The sequence below is a fragment of the Grus americana genome, chromosome 2 (assembly GCF_028858705.1).
Source record: "Grus americana isolate bGruAme1 chromosome 2, bGruAme1.mat, whole genome shotgun sequence".
Taxonomy (NCBI): domain Eukaryota; kingdom Metazoa; phylum Chordata; class Aves; order Gruiformes; family Gruidae; genus Grus; species Grus americana.
In genome coordinates, this window is record NC_072853.1 from 8151796 (window position 1) to 8174154 (window position 22359).

General features: G+C 41.3%; 1 long non-coding RNA gene across 1 annotated transcript; it reads left to right on the top strand.

The window, feature by feature from the left end:
* The first annotated feature begins 1429 nt into the window (after positions 1 to 1429).
* On the top strand, positions 1430 to 22227 carry LOC129203118 (uncharacterized). The gene is made up of 4 exons (XR_008575917.1): positions 1430 to 1654; positions 13547 to 13727; positions 20417 to 20602; positions 22100 to 22227. It is a non-coding gene; the product is annotated as an uncharacterized LOC129203118 (long non-coding RNA).
* The last annotated feature ends 132 nt before the right edge of the window (positions 22228 to 22359 follow it).

Consider the following 22359-nt stretch of genomic DNA (forward strand, 5'->3'; position numbering starts at 1 on the left):
TCTCAACTGAGAGCCTGCAATACATAAGGTGCTGTTAATGCACGCACCTTTCGTGAAACAAGGTACAAACCCAAAGACGTCTGCTGCACCAGCCTTGCACAGAAGGATGCATGCTGTGCGCACGTAACCTTTTCACAGCTGACAGTGTTTGAAGCAAAGGATTTGCACATAAAAAATTTATGCACACATTGTGTAGCGAGGCATTGAGCCGTGCACCCTACCATATGTTATACATATTACATGTATGGTATCTATGCCAAATATTTTGGGGAAAGTAAATGCAGTTGCCCATATGCTCCTCAAACAATGGGAACGTGCCGTAAGTTGTGGGACCGGGGAAGCTGCTTGATCCTTGGGGAATACTGAAGCGCCGTGGGATGAGGAAGAATGCTGGAGATGGAAAGGAGAAGGCAAACTGTGACAGCGCAAGGCTGCCTTGCGTATGTGTGTGCAGAGAAAAGGCAGCGTTGAAATTCATGCCCTGTGATTTCCTTTGGCCGTCTGGAGAGGAGGGAAGGATTCACTCCACTGAGGAGCGTGAAAGAGCGTGTCCTCCCTCTTTCACCCTTACCTTTCCACCGGCCTTCACTGGAGGACACTGCTCTGGCCCTGCTCCACGGCAGCCACGCGCAGCATCGCTCCCTCTCTGCCCCACATCCCTCCGCCTCTGCTCCCACTGCGGCGCCTCCCTCGCAGGAGCTCTGCTCTCGCCCTGATGCGCTCTCCTGCACGCTCCACCACCAACCCGCCCTCCTACATCGCTGACAGATATTTCTAGGGCTGGCAGGGTGAAAGCGGTGAACTGCATGCTGGTGGTGGCCACAACACAGTACGCACTACAACGTGATTTATATGCACAGTTTGGCACGCGCCATACATATGATGCACACCATGGTCCATAAAGACCACGTCCTCCGTGCATCAGGCACCATATAGACCACGCACACCATGCACCCCGTGCACCCCATACACCATATACACCGTGCTCGCAGTGCAACCCCACGCACTCTGTGCACACCACGCACACCATGCACCCCGTGCACCCCATACACCATATACACCGTGCTCGCAGTGCAACCCCACGCACTCTGGGCACTCCACGCGCACCATACACTACACGCACTCTCAGCACGCCCCGCGCCCCACCCACCCTGCACGCTCGGGTCGCGCGCCGTCGAAGGGCGGGGTGGAAGCGCCCTGGAGCGCGCTCATTGGCCGCGAGGGAGGGACCCCCTCCTCTCCTGGCGGCGCGTGCGCGTGTGCTTGCTGCGTGCGTGCGTGCGTGCGTCCAGGGAGAAGGCGAGGACTTGGGGGGGGGGGGGGGGGTCGGGGACGGGCCGCGCGCGCGCGAGGTGGGAGGGGGCGGGGATTGGTTGCCATGGGAGTGACGTCAAAGTGTGTCGGGGACAGGGAGCGGAGACACGGAAAAGGTCAAACTAAAGGCGAGGAGGAGACGCGGCCGCCACCGGGCCGGGGCCGAGACGAGGCCGAGTCGGCCCGGACGGCTGCGCGGGACCCGCCGGCCGAGCAAGGGAATGAGGGAGGGGGCTGCCGGCGAGGGGCCGCGGGCGGGCCGGGCGAGGCAGCTCCTCCGGGGCAGCCCCTCCGGTCCCGGCGGCGCAGCCGGCCGCCCCCCCGCCGCCTCCCGTCACAGGTACGGGCAAGCGGCGCCCCGGTGGGGCCGCCCCGCTGTGGGGGTGGGCTGGGGCGGGGGGCAGGCCGCGGCCTTGGGCGGCGAGCGGGGTGCGGGGAGGGGGCCAGGGCCGTGCCGGCTGTCCTGGGGCGGTGAGACGGGGGCGGGAGAGCGCCCTTGCTCCGCCGAGGGCCGAAGGGCCGCCCCGGGCAGCGGGCTCGGGGGGCAGGGTTGCAGCCTGCCATCCCCCGGAGGTAGGGGTGAGCCTGGGGAGGGGGCTCCCCGCCGCCTTGCCCTTTGCGGGGTGGGACGGGGCTCTTGCGGGGAGGGAGAGGAGCCCTGCGCCCTTCACCGTGAGCCGCCCCCCCCCCCCCGCCCCGTGGTCCCTTTCCCACCGCAGAGCCCTTGGGGGCTGTGTTCCCCCTCACCGCGCTTTGACCCCCTTGACCTGGGAACAGAAGTTGAAAGGTTTTTTGGTGCGGGCTTTGTTGGGGTTTTTCGTGGGCTGTAGGGGTTTCTGCCCCCCACCGCGGCCCCCAGCTTTGCATAACTTGTCTCCCGAGTTGACTGTCCCTTCCTCCCTGCACTTCGCCCTTGCCCGGTGGTCTGTAGCATGGGGGAGTAAAACTATTCACGGACTGGCTTTTTTTTTTTAATGTGGTGAGAAAACTGGATCACAAATAAGGCAGACTACCTAATAATATATGTATATACACACACCTCTCTTTATTTTACCCCCCCCCCCCAGCAGCGCAGTGCTGAAGTAGGATTCAGTGATAGTATAGAACAAGGCCCTTGGGCATGGGTTTTTTTATTTTAGAAAACCCTGGAGTGAAACTGCTGTTGGCATGTAGAGTTTGAATGCCCCAGGCAGTCTGTTGTTTCTTCATGTTCAAAGAATAATTTAGAGAAGCAGTGATGACTCAGTAATATAAAGTATTAGTTGCATGAAGGCAAAACCAGGTGAAGTTTCTTACTTTACCACAGACTTAATCTGTGACCTTGGATCAGTCTTTCTGCATCAGTCCTCTGTTTACTTATGAATCAGGAATATTGGTGCTTTCCAAAAACATACTGTGAATAAATATACTATTGCCTGTGACATGCTTATCTGCTATAGTAGTAACAGGTAGATAGCAATGTTATTTCTACTATAGAAGCATAGAGGCTGTAGCCAGGATGTGGGTATTTTCCTTGCAGAATTTTCCTATAGTAGCTACACTTCGATGGAAATAGGCGCTTGCTTAAAAGATATTTAATAACCTGTGATATTGCATGGTCTGCACTGTGTGGTCATCTTACACTTCATATTTTTGTGAAGAGCGTGCTCTAATAAGCTTTTAAAGGGCTGCCATTCCACAGTGTGAATAGTTTGTGGGGTTTTTTTCCCTCCTGTCTGGAACAAAGCTGGTGTCCTCTTCCACTGCTAAGGCAACCTTGTAAATTTCTAATGTGGCTGATCATATCTGATAACTGGCATCTCTGAGCTATATGGTGTTTTTTGGTTGGGAACTGGAAAAGACTTATTTTGATATACTTGAATACTTGAAATGATGAAGAAATTACTTCTGGCATTGGTTTGTAACTTACTGTGATACTATTCAGCTGTACTTGCCAGGGTTGGGTAGTTGCATTAACTCAATGCTATCTTGGGGCACCTCTGCATTTGCAAGAAAATACTAAAGTGACTGACAATAAGTTCCTTACATCTTTAATGAAAGATAAACAGTAGTTCTGTTTTAGGAACAGTATTTTCCCTCTCACCTTATATGATGTTCTCTATAGAAAAATCAAATACCTTAAGTATGCCATAGGCAGCAACTTCAGTACAGGAGTCCTAGAATCTGAAGGAGTTCCCTGTTGAGGTTCACATGCTGCTCTGAAGTGGTGCACAGCCACTGCAATAACAGGTGACAGCAGCCAAGAACAGAGCTGGAAGTTGCTGCTGTGAGTACTGACCTGAGTGAGCTAAGTTTTCCTTCTTTACAGTTTTGCTTTATACTAACTTGCGCAGCTAGATTACTTGTCTGTTGTCTTTTCTTTTTATTTTTTTTAAATCTGTTGTAGAAGGATATACCAGGAAGCACTGTTTGACTGATATCTTAGGGGTTTTTTGGAAGTAATTTGATCTATAGTTTCTTACTTGTCTATTCAAGTTAATATGAAACTTCCATAATCAGTTTTAACATTAAATGGGAAAGCTTTTATGTGTTGAGAAGGAGGTAAGCACAACACAGTTGAGGTTGTTTTGGGTTTTTTGTTTTGTTTTTTTTGTTGTGGTTTTTTGGGGTTTGTTTGTTTTTCTTAACAAAACTAAAAGCTGCTCTAGTAAAATGGCAATTCATTGTTAATTCATAATATGTAGGTGCCCTGGAAAAATCAAATACCCGGTTTCATAGCTACCCTTAGGCATCTTTAATTTATGCAAGCAGGGCTCACTGAGTAACTGCTCTAAGTCTCACTGACCTTAGTAGCTTTTCAGAGGTCATATTTTAACACAGATAAGTTGTGCTTGAACTATTTTTTCAGTAAGTATTAGGAGAAAGAAAGTATTTGTGTACATAATTACATGCTTTTTCCAGTTCTCCATTACATTTTCTGTTTTTCTTTAGATTCTTACTTCTAAGTGCTACAGCAAATCTAGAGTCTTCTTGGATTTTACTTTTTATCGCTCATCTTAATATTAGGAAGAAACACAGGTTTTTGAAAACAAGTTACTTTTTCAAGATCTCAGTAAAACAGAGCAAACTGTGAGGTTTTACAAGCAGAAAGGGCAGTTTTAGGGTCAGAGAAGCTTGGCATATGGAAAGCCAGTGTAACCGAAACGTATACGAGTGACATCAGCATTTTTCTGAGCCGTTTATGCTATTCATTTCTGTTGGTTCCCAGCAGTGCCTTGTGTCTTATGTAAGCTTGCACTGTACATCCTGTCCTGCTGATCTCATGCATGAAAATTCATTGGCGTTATCTTACTGTAGGTTTTGAGAGCTGAATAGTTGCTGGCTGCTTGTTGTCTCAAATGTCTACATGCAAATTTCTTACGAGCATGCTGGAGAGATCTATGCCAGGAGCATAATACTGTCCTTCTAGGAGACATCAGAGGAATAACTTGGAGTGAGACACAGCTCGTCCTCCTGCTCCTTTTGGTAATGGGAACTGTAACCGCTGTGAAGTAATGTGGCTATGGAGATAATCGTGAGGGAGGCTTTACTGGACGAAAGCCTTGATCTGTATCATAGATGCACCACTAACGCAGTTTTGAGGGCTGGTGATGAAACAACCATAAAAGCCAAAAGAGTAAGGTTTCAACAGAAGCTTCAATAATAATAGGACTGGAAAATAGACTTTATATACTATTACTGTGCACTTCTTGTTACAAGGTCTTGAAGGGGAAACGTGCCTTCAGACAGTGATGCTTTAAGCTTGTTCTTATAGTTAGCATTCAGTCATGCATAGTGAAGATACTGTCGCCTGATGGGTGAAATTGAAGGAAACCCTCCATTAGAAGCTCTCAAAACCAAACTTTCCTTCTGTTTTGCTTGCTTGCTAAATCTAGCTGAAACTTGCTGGCATAAAGTCCTGAAGCAATGCAGTGTTTATAGTTTTAATTCTAAGTAAATCAGGCACCTTCTTTGAACAGTATCTAATATTTCCGTTTTAAGAAACACTTCTTATTCTTTTAATATACTGTAGTCTTTTTTTTGTTAGTGCTCTAGCAGTTTGATGGAGCCAAATTCCTGCTTACCTGTCCTGGTGAATGTGGTTGTCCTTGTCTGCCTCCATAGCTTGTTTTGAACAGCTGGAAAGTTTCCTTATGAACACTGTACATGACATATAGCTCTGCAGTGGAACCACATACAGAAAGGAAGAAAGGTTGACACAGAGGAGAAGCGCACCTGGAGAGGACTGCTGATGTGGAAGGCCCATGGAAGTAATGAAGAAATCTTTCCTGTGACTCTGCAAATGATCTGTTCCATACTGCACAAAACAATTTCTCATTGTAATGGAGAAACAAGGGGAATATGAGACTTGATAAGAGGACTGGTTATCTGAAAAGGAACAGGTGCAGTGCTTTGACACTTAAAAGCTAAATAAATTCCTGTAAGTGAGCTGTTCTTGCAGAGTTTAAGGAAATTTATTGGCAAAACATCTAAGAGGGACTTGAATTTTCATTTTTGGTAGGGAATTATCACTATTGCTTTTATTGCACAAATCTAGGAATGCATGAGGGGTTTTTTGGTGCTCTTGTTATTTCTGGAGGATATGCAAATCTGTTTTAAAACCATATGCAGGAAAATGGACAGCAATGCAGTTATATGCATTTTAGCAGAGACTTGCAGCGGTTGTAAGAGTAAACCTCGTTTAAAAAAATTACTTCAAAAGGAGTTGCATGTGGCACATTAAAGATTCCTTTACATTATGTTTTATTGCTTTACAGATATTTATTTGAATATGAAAGTCCACATATGTTGTCATTATTCCATAGCCTTTTCATTCTGTAGATGTAGGCAAATGTAGTCTGGATGCTTAAATCTGCTAAAATATTTATAAGAAAGTTGGCTCTTGGAAAAAGTTTCCCACAGGATGCAGTGGGTGTCAGGTCTAAAGGTCAGTGGCAGACAAAGTAAAGTGAAGGCTCTCTTGGATTTATTTTTTCTATTTTTTTTTTTCTTTAAACAAACCCTCCTTATGTAGAGAAGCACAGAATCTTTCTTTGTTACTTTCTAAATTTCCAAATGCTAACAGGCGTTTACAGATTCATTTGTACTTAAATGTTTTGTTGAAAACTTTTTCTCCTTTAGGAGAGGGGAGGCAAACAAAAAATGGTGCAGTTAACATATTCATGAACTCTTAGCACTGAAATTCCTGGTGTAAATCAAAAAAGCCAGATGGAGTTTTAAGTGACTGTCATGTACAACTTAGGAAACGAACATTCCTGATACTAATAAAAGGGCCAGATTGGAACTACATAATTAATCCCAGTGTCCTTTTCAACACATGATAAGATTTGGCTGTAACAGCCACAGAGTTAATGGAGACAACTGTCAAGTTCTATGAAGCAGTGGATTGTTTGTCTAAAATAAAAATACCTGCATGGTTATTCTTGTACGTATCTACTGGTGATTAGTGCTCATGCTGCAGTTTAAATGGGAAAATAAGCATGAGTAGTGACTGACTGGGTCTCGAATCTATTTCCTGTCTTAAATATGTATGTAAATATATTTATATACATATTTAATATGTGTAATTTGTCTGCATACATATTTTATGTATATAAATATATTTAAAGACAGGAAATAAGTATATAGGGTTTTTTAAGTGTTACATGGCAATACCTTCTCTCTGTTGGAGTAGAGTTGAAATTAATGACTGGGAGCCCCACGGAGCAATCTTGCAATTAAGTTTATTCACTATATGTATCAGTGTGCAGGAAAGTGCTAAAAAGGGGGGTTGGGGGGGGAAGCCTTATGAGATGGCACAAAGTCTGTGTCAGACAGACAGGAAGAGGAGTGGGCAGATGGCAGTCAGTACAAAACAGGTGAATAATCAGATTGAGAACAAGCTGAATAGACTGTGCAAGTTAACATGCTGTTTGCACGCTGCATGCATTTTTGGTTTAGTTAATGTGATAGGGATTTTTCAAGTTGTTATCTATGGAACAGAGAGGTAAAAATTTTGTAGCTGGAAGCATATATAATGGTGAAAGCATTCCTGCCGTTGACAGAGAGAAATTCTGGGATGAGTAGAAAGGTTAGTGCTTTCAGAACTATCTGGACTGGAAAACCTTATAAAAACGTGCTCGGCTTTATAGACAACACTTGCAAGTTTATTCAGATCTATCTTTAACATGCATAACATGGAATAATCTTAAAATGATCTAAAATCTTAGTGCTGGATATCCTGCATGACAATAGATTTTTTTTCTTTCTGAAATTGTCTAGAAGGTAGCAAGACATATTTGAGATAAAATAAATTATGTAAACAAATTATCTAGTTTGTTTGAAAACTTTTTGGGTAGCTGTCTAGCCTAACTGTTCATTGCCTGGCTCGGTGATCTTTTCCAGATTGTTGCTTGGAGGCACTATTGGAGTGATGAAGGTAAAGAAGAACAAAGGGATGGTAGTACTGATGAATGATTGATCCTGTAACACCTAGCACAATGCTAAAGATTATACAAAAAAAAAACCAAAAAACCCAGAAATATCCACTGATTCTTACTTCAGAAAGGTTATAATGTCAATTTATAATAAGGCATACATATGATTCTCTTATCAGCCTATCAGTAACTTTGTCAGTACAATAGCAATCTCAGTCTTTCATGTTTATATTTTTTTAAAAATGTCCCTGATTTTTTCATTTTTGGGGAGTTCCATAAGTTATAACAGCAGTGAACTGCTCTAACTGGTGAATGCCCTACTAGCCAATAAAGAGGCATTGCTTTTTCTGAGCTGGCACTTAATGAGAAGCACAACCCACCTTACAGTTTAAGATTTATTTAGTAGAGATAAGTTTTTCTATGCCTGAAGTTACCTTCTAGTAATATCAGTTTGTTCCTTGTATACTGCCTTCTTAGGATGCCTTAGTCTGAACAACACCAGTAAAGAGTTTTAACAGCACAAGAAGGTTGAGGGAATTAGGTCTATATTTCTGCAGATATGAAGGTTAGAAAGATAAAGAAAAAAAGATTAAAATACAAGAAGTGCCCTAGATAAGGTTGTTTCATGTCTGAGGGCGTGTTGAATCCTGTGGGAATGAGGAAGCTAAACTACTAAAAGGCTGTTTAATTCTTATGTTTCACACTGAATCAACATGATGTTAGATATCAAAGTGGTATTAGTGGAATTTGTAAGAACGTGAGCATTTTATATAAAGAATATAGAAATAAAATAAGTTAGTCCAAATCTCTTACTGTGTAAGAGCTGTGTGGAGGATGAACGTTGGAAGCTTAACATGAGTATAATAAATCAAAAAGCCAGATGAGCCTCAGAGGACTTTCTTCATTCACTTCATTGTTTTCTCTGCAGATACAGCATGGTTCAGCCAAATGCAGGGTCATCATTCTTCTGATGTTGAGTGTGTTTCTAAATGTTCCTGAAGACTGAGCTCTTTTCTTTGTGCTATCTTAAACTGCCCAGTTCATCATTAGGAGTGTTGAGTGCACTGAGTACTTCTATATGCAGAAATCACAGTGTGAGTCCACAGTTTTGTGTATGTTGTGTACTGTTGATAACCCACAGAAAAGGCTCAAATTTGTACCTTCTGGAAAGTACTGTTTCCCAAAGCTGATGCTTGGCAACATAAGATGCCCTGCTGACCCTCTGCAGCTTGACAGAAAATGCTCCTTAGTGCGTGAGCTTCCTAAGCATATATCCCAGGGTATACACTGCTTGGGGCTACTGGCACAGAGTATTTTTTTCTTTTTTTAACCTTCACCGAACTGTCTCCTTTCCCCATATCCTCTGTACCAGGCAAACAGAGTAGTAAAATAGAGGGCAGAGTTATTTAGTAAGATAAAAATTGGAAACAAAAGGGTGAAAGTAGAACAGACTGAAAACTGTTCTGGTTTAAGCAAATGGTGACCTGTTTAGCTGCTGTTACCTAGAATTTCGAAGGCATAGCTCAGCTGTTGGACCTGGAGAGTCAGTACTCATAGCAGTAGTCTTGCATCAGTGTTAGCTTTGGTTAAGTTTTTAAAGTTAAAATTGCTGTGAATTTTCCTTTCTTTTGCCTTATTCTTACTAGTGGTCTGAGGGTGCAAAAACTTTGTGGCTTTTCCTGGAGATGGGCACCTTTGTGCTTAAAGGCTTAGAGGCTTTTTCTTTTTATCCATATTAATTCTGCTGGCTGATCCATATTTGCTATGCATCATTATTTTAACATACATTCTTACAACATACTTAAATACTTAGTGTAATGTGTTTTGTTAACCTGATGTTTTCTGAGAGTATCTTTAGCTTTTTATAGAGACTGTGATATATTATTAGCACTGCTGATAAACTTTGTAACTGAATGATCTGATTATATGTGGATTGTGCTTGTAAATAAATATTCTTTCTCATCATTGCCCCTCAATGTACTTCTTTTGGAGTTTTGCTTATCTTAAATTATTGTTCAGTAAACTTAAGCAGTAAAACTTTAACTTCAGAGTAATCAATTTTGCACTCACTCCTAGAAGGATAAGTAAATATATTTTTTTTCTCATCAAATTAGCTTAAGACAAGAAGTACTACTGCCAACTAATTTTTAATATTAGTTTGACAGGTGTATACTTTAGCCCAATAAGACAAAGGCAGTGTTTTCAATAATGTTTTTCTTGATTGTGGTTCTATGAGCCTAAATCTCTGATCTCCTGTCAGGGGTGTCTTAATTTTCACATAGCCCTTTGCTGTGGGATAACTGAGCTGTCTGCTGAGAGGACCAGGCACTTTCAGGTCACTGGAACACTGGGAATGTTTTGGTGTCAGGGAAGCTAGTTCTTCTGCAACCTGTCCCTTATCTGTTCTGAAAAGATTGAGGGAGTATTTCAAGGAAATATCAAGGAAAATTAAGGTGACTTCTAGAGCTTTATGAAGATTGGTATGCTGTATCTTTAGCCATTAAGGCAGAAAAGAAAATTATAACACTGAACAGAGCTTGCCGTGTTCAAAACTTCAGTCAGCTGTGATATGACAGATGTTTTAACAAGGAAACTTGTGATATTTTCTTTGCTTAAAATACACATCTGTCTATTTTTGACTCTTCCATCTGATTTTTTTCCCCCATTACTCTAACTTGGAAAAATTAGTTGCTGCATCTCATCCAATGATTTTAATATTATTAATTACAAAATAAATGTAGTAGTTGGTATCGTCAGATATTATGTGATTAGGTATGATTGTTGGTCTTGTATTTTTCATTTGATTTCAGCCTGTATGACTACTTTCAGTTCAAAAGCCTAATCAAAATTTTACAATGAGGTTTTTCACTTTGAATATGGTGACCAAATGACTTGTCTTGATAAGCACACTAGTTGGATCAGGAACTGCTAAGCTAGTGACTCTGTTAAAAGTCAGATTATGCCAGATATTAACTAGAAGCAGTAAAAACTCAGGAAAGTAAAACGAATCTGTGTACTTAAACAGTCCTTGGTTCTAACAAACTGTTTGAAGCTGTAATTCTGTATGTTAATATGAAGTTGTGCACTACAATATCAGGGAGAAGTACTGGTTAGTTGTTGCTCTTTCTTATGCAACATAAATTCCAGTCGTAGTTAATGATGTCTGACTTCTTGCTTATATGTAAATTAAGAAACAAGAGTTTTATTTACACAACTTGAATGGCTGTTATGTGTAGTATTACTTTTAAATTTCTCCTAAGAATACCAGGCATCCTAGTAAACTGAAACCTCTGCTGCAATTCCTAGACTGTTAATCATTAATTATTTTTCTTTTTGTGAAAAAGGGAATGTTTTCCTATGTCACCTGCTTATAATGAAAAGGTGAATACTCGTTTTCTGTCAACTTACTGGTATGCTACAAATCTACTATTGCAGAATTTTCCTTAATGGTTTATATAGTTTATAATACGCTGTTAACTTGAACTGTATGGCTGTCTGCTTCAGTCATTTTTTCACCCCCTGTAGAATTAAGAAGTTATTTTAGCTGTCTGCCTAATCTTTGCACAGATAGGACTTTCAGATCATTAGAGACACAAGCACTGTGGTGTCCAGGTTATTGATAACTCCGTGATGTTTCCTGTCTTTTAAGCTACTCTTTCAAGCTGGAGAATATAATTTGTTTGAGGAGTTCTGCTTTTAAATAGTATTACAGTTAAATTTGAATTTCAAAGATTAAATGCGAGATTTCATTTGCATACAGAATTTGACAAATATTGCCAACTATGATACTCTTTCTTGCGTTTAAGTAGAGCGTAAGGCAGCTGACTTCTTGTGGCTTTGTGGAAGGAGAGTGAGTTTTGGTCTATTGTTGGTGCTTAAGTTTATTTTATACAATGACTGGAAGCCTATATTTGCATCACTTCTGTAAGTGTACCTTCATCAGTCCCATTGTGCAGGTTAACTTAGCTGTTTTCACAGAACATATTTGTTCTAGAAGTGCTACGGCTGATGTGTATTACTCTAGTAACAGTTATGTTTTCATTCTTCACATTAAAAGAAGATTACAGACTGTACATGAAACTATATTTTTTTTTCTAAAATTGAATTGATTCCTTAGAGGAATTTCTTGATGTTTTTACAACATTTCTGTTGAGCTAACGTGGTCTCTGCTGACCTCTGCTTGAGATAGAACAGCCTTGCAAAACTGACAGAATTTGCAGTTGATCACTCAGATAAAGAATAGACATAGTGGGTGTTTGTAAAAAAGTGCTTTCAGTTAGTTGTCCCACACTTGCAGGTAAACAACATAGATTGGACTTGCAATTCAGCTATTTTCCTCAAACTCTTCTGTCTCCAAACACCTTGAGGTTTTTTCAAGTTACCAGTCCTGGTTTCTTTGGTGTATAAAAAAACAATTGAAACAGATAATAACTGTTGGAAAGCTGAATGAAGATACCTTTCAGCTTTTTCAACAGGTGAAATAAGCCTTAAGGACTGTAGCATCATTGCTCTTCAACCCTCTTGCAAGGAACATCACCTGTTTCATGAACTGAGTATGTCAGGATTCCTATAAGGAGCCAGGCATTTGCTTATTTTTATTTTTATAAACACATTATTTGTCATGTGTAAATGTGGTGAAATGAGGTGGGCAGCTTTAAGGGTTTTTTGGTTCATTTGTTTGGGGAGAAGCCTGGCTTTAATGAGGCTTTATTTTGGGCTCTAGTATAAAGTTCACTTTAAAATCCTGATAAAATCAAAGTTACAATGTAGAAACTCTACATTTAATGCCTGTTTTTGTGTGAGCGCTCCACTTTTGGACTTGTTTTGCATCTCATGCAAACTTTTCTGCAAAGCTGTACCCTTGACCTAATGAAGTAACTAATGTTCATGTGTTAGTAGCCAGCCAGCTACCAAAGGAGGATTGAACCACATCCTTGGTTAAAGGTTTTCACAAATACTTTTCAGCAATATTAGTATTTAGAAATTTATTATAGTGCCAAATTTTTCAGGGGAGGTTTTGCCTTAGGTGCTTTAGATGCTTCTGAATACTCAGACATTTTTGTTAATTTTTTGCATTCTTTTGGTTTGTCGTTGCCTCTCCAAGGTCAGGATGCTTTCTGGCCTACTCTGTACTGTCCAGATACCAGCAGGTGGAGCGTTGGTAACACAGACAGACTTCTAACTCTCTCCAGCGTTTGGGAAAAGTGATTGCCATGTAAGTCCTGCGCAGTGGATTTCCATGGAGGTGGAATCTGCTGACTGTTTGGCATAGACGTCTGTGGGGACGGCTCCATGTTAACAAGCAGTGTTAGCAAAAAATGCCGAAGGACAGTTTTCAGACTTGGGGTTGGGGTGAACTTTGATACAGAGAGTGAAAGGCAACTTGATGTTCCTCTGCTGGTTGTTTGCAAATGTCAGTTTCCTGTTGCAAAGCATGGACGTATTGAAGCTACATCTGAATGGTTATAAAGTTGATAGTACCTTTAAGGGAGTGTGATTTTGCCAAATTATTTTTTTGTTTACTATGTCTTTGAGATATACAGCTTGCTTATGTTACTGATCCCCACTCAAAACATTGATACCAGAAGTCTTAGTATTGCTATCTTTTTCTGGGGGGGGTGGGGAAAGGTTCCTGTTGTGGTTAAACAATTGACCTATATTGATTTAACACTACATTGCCACCAAAACAGGCAGTCCTGCCCTATGCAGTACCTTCTTCTTGTCAGCGCTAAGGATTGTACTGCCATCCAGTAACTGAGATCAGCTACCTGCTATAGCGGAAAACTAATTTTTTTCTTTTTTTTTTTCCTTTGCAGCTAATACAGTGATTGTCCAAGTAACTTGCATCATGAAATTATAAAATTCCTGTAACAGTGGAGGCAGCAGGAGTCCCTCAGCTGGAAGGCAGAGAGAGCAGGACTACTCTTCTGCAACAGTGCTCTTACCGTCTTCAATTTAAACCATCCTGAAAGTGCACCAGTAATCAGGCTTTGTGGCGTGAGTATTCTCTTCATGTTTTTTTGGAATGGTCATTGTGCAACAGCCTCTGTCATTAAAATAATTATAAAGCAATACTAAATTGCACTAAATGATGTTCTTATTGCGCAGTTGTTTTGTACTTGAGGTGTGACAAAGATCTCAGCTGCATGTAATTCTTGCATTCATGCTTTACTGTGTATTTTGCAGGCATGCATAAAATTCAAGTGTTTGGGTTCTGTGACTTAAAATGCAGCTAATAAAAATTGCTTCAGGATTAACTTTGGAACAACTGTGCGTTATCATCTCCAGAATGCCTATCACCATAGGCTGGATAATGGCATGCTTTGCTGCTGATCCTGTTTTTCCTGTAAGAAATAGATTTTTGGTGGTGGTGGTTGGTTGCTTTCCTCTGAAGAACAGAGGAAGAGGATGAATCCTAAATAATTCTCTTTGAGACAGTACTTTTCCAGGACTGAATGTACGAATAATTTGTAGCAGATCCTACAATTTTTTTTTTTAAATACTGCTCAGAGCAGGGCTCCCCAAATAGTAGAATTAGCTCTGACTGGACAGCACTTGGCAATCCAGGTTTAGGATATTTCTTGACATTGTGGACATTGATATGAACCCCAGAATGGACCTGTAAATTTCCAACCTTTTTAGAAAATTTGCTGCCAAATGAAACTGCATTGGGATATTATTCTAATTCATATTGCTGAATTTCCTAGTGGTTTAAAGCTTCAAAAAGGATTTCCTACCATATGTGCTTCTCCTGCCATTTACTTTACTTTGGCACTCAGCAGACATCTCACTGAACTGATTGAACTTGGACAACAGTTGAAAGGTCATGTAGTGAACTACATCCATGTTTTAATTGAGATCAGGAATACGATTTTGACATGACTGTTCTGATGGTCTCCAACTCCTATTCTGCAGTTCTTGCAGGATGCAAATTGACTTCTTTTGGATGTCACAAAATTAAAAGGTGTGCTTCTGGACTTGGCTAATGCATTTGATTTAAGGCTGCTTAGACCATAGGTAGGACTAGAGCTAATTCTGAAGTGAGACCCTTGGAATATGTGTAGTTTGAGTCTTGTCTTCAGCACAAACTGTTTTGTTTTGTATATCTCCTCCTGTTGCAGTACACTACTGCTAATGTGGGCGTAGGTTGGTCTTTTTTTTCACCAAAAGGTGTGAAAAACATCAGTCAATGCAAGGAAGAGAGAGTTGATTTTAGCTACTAGTCTTATTGATTAAACTGAATACATTTCATTCTTACTGTGAAACTCAGTGACAGTATGACGTAATTCAGAGTTTGCTGGACCAAAAGTACCCCAAAAACCCTAGGATTATAATATCAGGTGAATGACCTAGGCTTCCCCTTCACCAAGCTATTTTGTCTATTGCCTTGAATTGTTGCTTAATCTATGCGGTCCTAGGATGGAGCTGTAACAGGAACCAGTCCTTCTACTCCTAAGTTACAGTAAACAAACAGTTTGGGAGTAATTGGTTTAATTCTTGTCACTCAAGCTCTGCCTTTATAGTGTGACAAAAAAATGGGTTGATGGGTCATTGTGGCGGGTTGACCCTGGCTGGAGGCCAGGTGCTACCAAAGCTGCTCCATCACTGCCCTCCTCAGCTGGACAGGGGAGAGAAAATATAACAAAAAGCTTGTAGGTCGGGATAAGGACAGGGAGATCACTCAGAAATTACTGCCAAGGGCAAGACTCAACTTGGGGAAATTAATTTAATTTGTTACCAATCAAATCAGAATAGGATAATGAGAAATAAAACCAAATCTTAAAAACACCTTCCCCCCCACCCCTCCCTTCTTCCAGGGCTCAACTTCACTCCTGAATTCTCTACCTCCTTCCCCCCAGCGGCACAGGGCAATGGGGAATGGGGATTGTGGTCAGTTATCACACGTTGCCTCTGCTGCTCCTTCCTCCTCACACTCTGCCCTGGCTCCACCATGGGGTACCTCCCACAGGGGACGCTCCTCCACGAACTTCTCCAACCTGAGTCCTTCCCACGGGCTGCAGTTCTTCACGAACTGCTCCAGCATGGGTCCCTTCCACGGGGTGCAGACCTTCAGGACCAGACTGCTCCAGCGTGGGTCCCCAACACGGTCACAAGTCCTGCCAGCAAACCTGCTCCAGTGTGGGCTCCTCTCTCCACAGGGCCACAGGTCCTGCCAGGAGCCTGCTCCAGCACAGGCTTCCCATGGGGTTACAGCCTCCTTTGGGTGCATCCACCTGCTCTGGCGTGGGGTCCTCCATAGGCTGCAGGTGGAATCTCTGCTCCACCATCATCCTCCATGGGCTGCAGGGGGACAGCCTGCCTCACCATGGTCTTCTCCACAGGCTGCAGAGGAATCTCTGTTCCGGTGCCTGGAGCACCTCCTCCCCCTCCTTCTGCGCTGACCTTGGTGTCCGCAGAGTTGTTCCTCTCACATATTCTTACTCTTCTCTCTGGTTGCACTTACTCTTGGTGTTGCGCAGGTTTTTTTTTCCCCCCTTAACTATGTTATCCCAGAGGCGCTACCACCATTGCTGATGAGCTCGACCTTGGCCAGTGGCGGGTCTGTCTTGGAGCCTTCTGGCATTGGGTCTATCATAAGCTTCTAGCAGCTTCTCACAGAAGCCACCCCTGTAGCCCCCCTGCTACCAAAACCTTGCCACACAAACTCAATAGAATCATATTATCCAACTTCCGTATTTATTTTGATTTGAAAAAAACATTTAATACTGGGAGGAAACCAAATAGAGCATTGCTAGGATAAAACAGAGACTTGAAATCTGTTGTCTATCCTTAAATGTAAGGCATCCTTGTGTATTGCTTAAGAGCGGCATTTTAAAAATGTTCAAAATTAATGTCTTGCGGGAAACATTCTTCTGCCTTTTTCCAATTTGAGGTAGCTTCTACAAGCAAGCTAAGTGAAAATATCTTTCATAATGCCTCTTTTTAAAGGTAGTGACATAAAACTATAATCTTGAATGGTTTTTTTATTGAAGTATCATGAGTAATCTACAAAGGTGACCCTGGGATAGTGTTTGGCAGTGTATTTCAATTCAGTAGGTTTAGGTACACAATTTCTATTTTTCTCTATAGCTTATTTTTTGAAATATTTGGCACCAGCTAATTAAAACATTTTAACATTAAATATTTGTGATTCCAGAATTGTCAGAGCTGCTAGCACTCTAGTCTATTGATAACACTTGGCTATTTAGAGGAAAGTCTATACTGATGTCATCTATGGATAATTCTTTTTCCAAAGACTTATTGACTTCATCATATCTGAGGATAGGTTAAACAAGTCTATAGTTGCAGGAAGCAGTGAGTTGCTAGAATTAATGAGATTATAGAACTGCAAGTATAATGGTCGCACAAGACTTCTGGAGGTCTCTGGCCCAACCACTTGTTCAAAGCAGGGCTCTAACTAGCACTTAAGGTGGATCAGCTGTGGCTTTGTCCAATCAAGCCATGAAAACCCCCAAGGACAGAGAATCCATGGCCTCTCTGGGAAGCCTGTTCCTGGGCTTCACCACCTCCTAGTGAGAAAAGTTTGTCATTGTGTCCAACCTGAATTTTCCATGCTGCCTTTTGTGGTGGCCGTTGCTTGCTCTTATCTGATCTGCCAGTGCTGAGAAAGCATTTGGCTCGACTGTCATTATAGTTCCCATCTTGGTAGCTGTCAACAGCTCTTAGATGGTCCCTAGCCCTTTTTTTCCAGAGAAAACAGGCCCGTCTCCCTCAAGTTCTCCCTGTGGGTGATGCCCTTGAGGCCCCTGAGCACCTTGGTAGAAGCCCAGGGCTGGACCCTCCTTGGTTCCTCCGCATCCTCCTTGAAGTGAGGGTCCTCACCTGAGCACTCGGTAGCTGCAGAGTGGCCTTGCCAGTGGCAGGCAGAGCAGGGATGACATCCTTTACCCGCAGTCCTCTCTGTGGTTTGCCTTCTCTGCGGTGAGATGTTGGCTCCCATTTCAGCTGGCTTCTGCCCCAGCACCTGGGCCCTTTCCAGCAGGGATGTTACTCAGCCAGCTCTCCCCAGCCCATGCTGAAGCATGGGGTTCTTTTGCCCTGCGTGCAGAGCTTTGGGCTTTTCCTTCTTGAACCCGGTGAGGTTTCTTTTGGCCCCATCCTCGGGTTTATCACGGTCTGCCTCTGTTGGTGGAAGCGCTGCCATTCACTGCGTCAGCCCCCTCTTCTTCTCTGCCCCCCTCTGCTTTACTATCACCTGCCACTTTGCTGAGGGTGCAGCCTGTGTCATCTCTCTGGTTGCTGCTGAGTGTGTTTGGAGCCGTGTGTTTGGAGCCCTGTGTTGGCCCCCGGGTCCTCCCTTGGCAGCTTGCAGCTGGACGTTCAGCTGTTGCTTGCAGCCACGTGAGCCAGTGACCCAGCCAGTTTTCCAGCTCAGCTTCCCTTCTGTTTGTTGAGCTCGGGCTTCCTCGGCTCCCAGGTGAGACTGGGGTGGGAGACTGTCTCAAAGGCTGTCCTAAAGTCAAAGTATGTTGCGTGTGCCATTCAGCTTGCTTCAAAGTAGCCCCCCAGCTCTTTGTCTGAAGTTGTTTGGGTACATTCTGCCTTTGATGAATCTTTGTTAACTGTTCATGATTTTTGTCCATATCTTTAAAAATGAATTCCAAATGGATGTGTTGCATGCATCTTTTAGAATTTGGTGGTACTCTGTACCTCCTCTTCTGACTCTCTCAGACATGAGTAGAGTGGGTTTTGTGCTTGTCAGGGACCTTCTGTGAATGCCATGATATTTTTTAGATATACTGGTAATTCCATGTAGAATACAGCAAAAGAAGACTAATGCATTTGGCAGTTGGTAAGCAAAATTTTGAACAGTCAGTATAAAAATCAAAGTTTATTTTTATTATTTAGAGAAAAAAAATCCTGCTAAAAGTCACTTCTATCTTAAAAAAAAAAAAATAATCATATGCCTCCTGTTCTTATTGTAGTCCAGTAACTAAATGTTAAATGTTACATTGTTCCAAGTAGGGAAATATGACTCAAATTTGTCAGAGATACTCCTGGCATATTTACAGACTAAGAAAGTCTATTTTAATTCTTGTTGTCTTATAAATTATTGAAGGAGGTGGCTTGATTCTAGAGGAAATGGTGTTTGAGAGAGAGGCTATGAAAGTCGTAATTTTCTAAGTATATTTGTCAGCTCCTATGTAAGATTGATTTGAGAATATGGAGTAATGTTTTCAAAATGAACTGTTTTGCCAGCGCTTTATGTCTGTTTCCAATTACTGTCAGTAAATCCTGAAAATTTTCTGAAAATAACTTGGCAAAATCTACATTTTAGAGAGAGATAATTGTTCTGAGAGTACTTGAAACGTGTTTTGTATTATTTTATGTTTTATGGGTTTTGTTTTGTTTTTGAGATTGATCCTGAAGTGGATGCCATGATTGCATGCTCTTCCTGTGGGGACTGTTTCCTTTGTGGAAGCAGGCTGTATATGTATACTTAAAAGAATGGGTCTCTTGAGTATTATTGCAAAAACAATAATTAACTTTTTTTGAACTTGTGCATAAAGAAAAAGATGCTTTGTGAAACCAAGTGCCATGGACTTACCTTATGTTTGTGACTTCTATGCTTACTGGGTTGAGCTTATTTTCTTTGAAGTACTTAAAAAAAAAAAAAAAATGCACATGCTCTGGGAGCAAGGTTAGGATTGATACTGGTGTACAGATCACTTGTGAGTCTGATATCCTTCAGCATATTATTGCAATGGAGGAGTTGAGCTCACTTTATACAGCAGGGGAAATGTTGTGACACTGTACTTCCACCAAAGTCTGCAGGCTGCAGTACCAATCTCCAGACTCTGCTTGCCAAAATTAAGAGAATGAGAATGCCAGGATTTGTCATATCTGCAACTATATTGTTTGCAAGGATTGGAATATGTTCATACGGGATTACCCTTGAAATGGGAATATTGTCTTCTACTGTCTGTAGATCTTGGTGCCCTGGCCCCTACTAGCAATGTAGTAATATGGTATAGACTTAATTGTTGGACTGCTAATGTTAACAGGCTTTCCAAATGTGTCCTTGTTCAGCAAAGGTAAGCAAAAGGACTTTGCAGTATGAATGATGAATGTCTCCTTGCAGTTCTCAACTTGTTTCCATCAACGTTACAGAGAACTATTGTTGGCAGCTGCTATCACTAGAGAATTATAATTGCAAATGTGAGTGAAAGGTCATTAAGTGAATGAGTGTGCTAAATGTGTCATTGATTTGGAGTCTGCTATACCAGACTCAATTGATATTCACTCAAAAAAAACCCCCAAACCCCAACCTAAAAAACAAACAAAACAAAAAAACCCCCCGCACCACCACCAAAAAAACTACCTAGCCGAACAAATGATGTATTTATGTAGTGTTTTTAGGGAGGTTTTCCCATTCATGCTTGGCTATATTTGATTTATCAGGCATGGAGGGCTTCAACATTTTAGGCAACTTGCTACTGGAAATAGTAAAGACTGAATTATTGGTTTTTTAGGTTAATTTTTTAGGGGCAGAGCTCTTCGGATACTGCAAAGAATATCTATTACAAGTATTCTTTCTTGGTTTCTTGTCAAGTGTTAGGTTGGTTTTTTGCCTTCTTGCTTCTGTCTTCTATGCTCTTTAATAAGAGGCGATCAGATCAGTTATTGTATTATTCAGTATTGTGAACTTTCTTTGTATTTTCCAGATTGGAAGATGGTCTGAATCTTATACTGAAAGATGCCTTTAAAAAGAAAGAACTCATTTTCTACAGACAGCTTTGCCCTCTTGGACCAGAGATGTTGGTGACCTTGAAAGAAGAAAAGGCAGACTCTGGGCCCAAAGTAGGAGTTGGAAGACTTTTCAGGATAACTTGGAGACATGTCATGTAGAGGTAGCTGTAAAATATTTAAAGTGATTTGTTTTAATAGTTTCTAATTAAGTATCTCCAAAAATCTACCTCAGATTAAACAATCTACTTTCAGTGTAGCTCTTTACCAGGAATGAGGCAAAAATTCCTTTCCTGTAAGAGGAGACCAAAAGAGAAAGGTAAATAGCTGAAACTATGAAATTAGAACTGTACTGTGGACAACAGTATTGAGTTATATGTTAAACCCATTGAGTTTGTATAATCAAAACTTCATGATAAATCAGAAGGAGGAATACTTTTATGGGAACATAAGGAAAGGGATCAAATCTTTATGTGAAATCTGAGTATTCATGTTTCTCCTAAGTTCGTAGTTCTAATTGTTCAGATTTCTCTTATGGTCAATGCACTGCAATGTAGCTATCCTGCTAGAAAAATTCAAAATCTAAAAAAGTGAAAATGGCAGTGCATGTTGCTATAAATCATATAGCAATATAAACTGCTGAATGTCTGTGCTCTGAGGAAAAGAAGTACAAGTAAGGATGCTAATATTCTTCCTTCCTTTGTCCGTTCTTGATTGCAGGTTAACCTGTTGGTTGGGATTTTTATGAGGGTAATTCATTATGATAAGTTCTTAGTGTGGTAGATGGATTTTTTTTTAAAAATTTTTTAGCTCATTTTAAAGCAAAATGACCTTGGATTAGCCTGCCTGCTGTGGTGGCTGTGTAGATGATAGATTACTGCAGAACTTCCCAAATTACCTGAAACAAAGACTTAATTTGGCTGAATAACTTCTTGGGTATGTTACTCCACCTAATGGAGGGCCAAGATGGTATTCTGTAAATAAATGTATGGTTTCGTCAGGCCGAGCTGTGTTGCTCAGCCAGAGCAATACAACACTGGGATGGGGGGTGGTGGTAGTGGTGTCTCATTGCTGCCATCATTCTTAGCCATAGCAAACTAAATTTATGATTTTATTTTAACTTTATTCAGACTCAATGTGAGGCAATTGGGCAGTAGCCCTTTTGAACCAGGTTCTGAACTTTATTTTGGCTCACACCATCATTTCTTTTTTTTCCTGTACTTTGTCCTCTTTAGATCTCCTTTACTCGGATAAGAATATTATTTTACAACACAGACTTCTAGGTGTTTGTATTTCTGAAATGATTATGTATGGTATTTGCATCCAGCCCTCAATTAAATTTGGTCACAGCTATGTTAGTAACATTCTACTTCCATGCTTTCCCATACACTTTTAAAATATCAGATGCTTTTTTGTTTTCTCTTTCTTAAAAATTGGTAATGGTAGATTTGGTCTCTTTCATTGCTTTAGAATTCACAGCCCAGTTTAAAAAAAAAATCTTTCTACCTCTTCTACCAAAATTGATGGTCATACTGTGTATGTATTAGTGATCAAAAGAAGCAGAGTGTGTGCTTTCCTGAAAATACACAGAAAATGCAGTATTAAAACTGCTTATGCACTTCCTACTTCATCATAATTCATCATGCTTTGTTAACTTCTAGTGCTACAGTGAACTTTCTGTGGGTGTTAGAAGCTCACTACAACATACAATCAACATTCAAGGCGGTAACATACATCTGAATCACTGCATGACGTAAGTGCTACTGGAGGTGATGTGATTTGGGTTACATTTGAGCTGCAAGCTACAGTTCTTAAAATGTAATGCTGATTCAGACACACTGTTCGACCCAGGGCAAATAGCTTAATTTATTGTGATCCCTGAAAAAGTGGAATAGAAATGCTTGTGAACTATAAGGCTAGT